Raw genomic sequence first — 259 nt, 5'->3', positions numbered from 1 at the left:
TTTATTATTTAAAGACAACATAGAGAACATAATAATAATAACGTCTGTTTAACGTTGTGTTTTAGAAATAACAAATATATAGTTTACCTTGACAAATTTGATTGTAAGAATGTAAAACTTATTTTTAGAGGCCTTAATTTCTATACCACGAATACACGCACATCTTAGTCTTAGTTGTGTTAGTTCTTTTTCTTATATGCTGTAGTTTGTAATCTCACAGTAAAAGTATTCGGAGTACTTGTAAGGCCTTACAAGATTT

The sequence above is a fragment of the Mycetomoellerius zeteki genome, unplaced genomic scaffold (assembly GCF_001594055.1).
Source record: "Mycetomoellerius zeteki isolate Tzet28-1 unplaced genomic scaffold, Tzet1.0 scaffold320, whole genome shotgun sequence".
In the NCBI taxonomy this organism is placed as follows: domain Eukaryota; kingdom Metazoa; phylum Arthropoda; class Insecta; order Hymenoptera; family Formicidae; genus Mycetomoellerius; species Mycetomoellerius zeteki.
The sequence above is the reverse complement of the archived record's forward strand: the minus strand, read 5'-3'. Positions refer to the sequence as shown.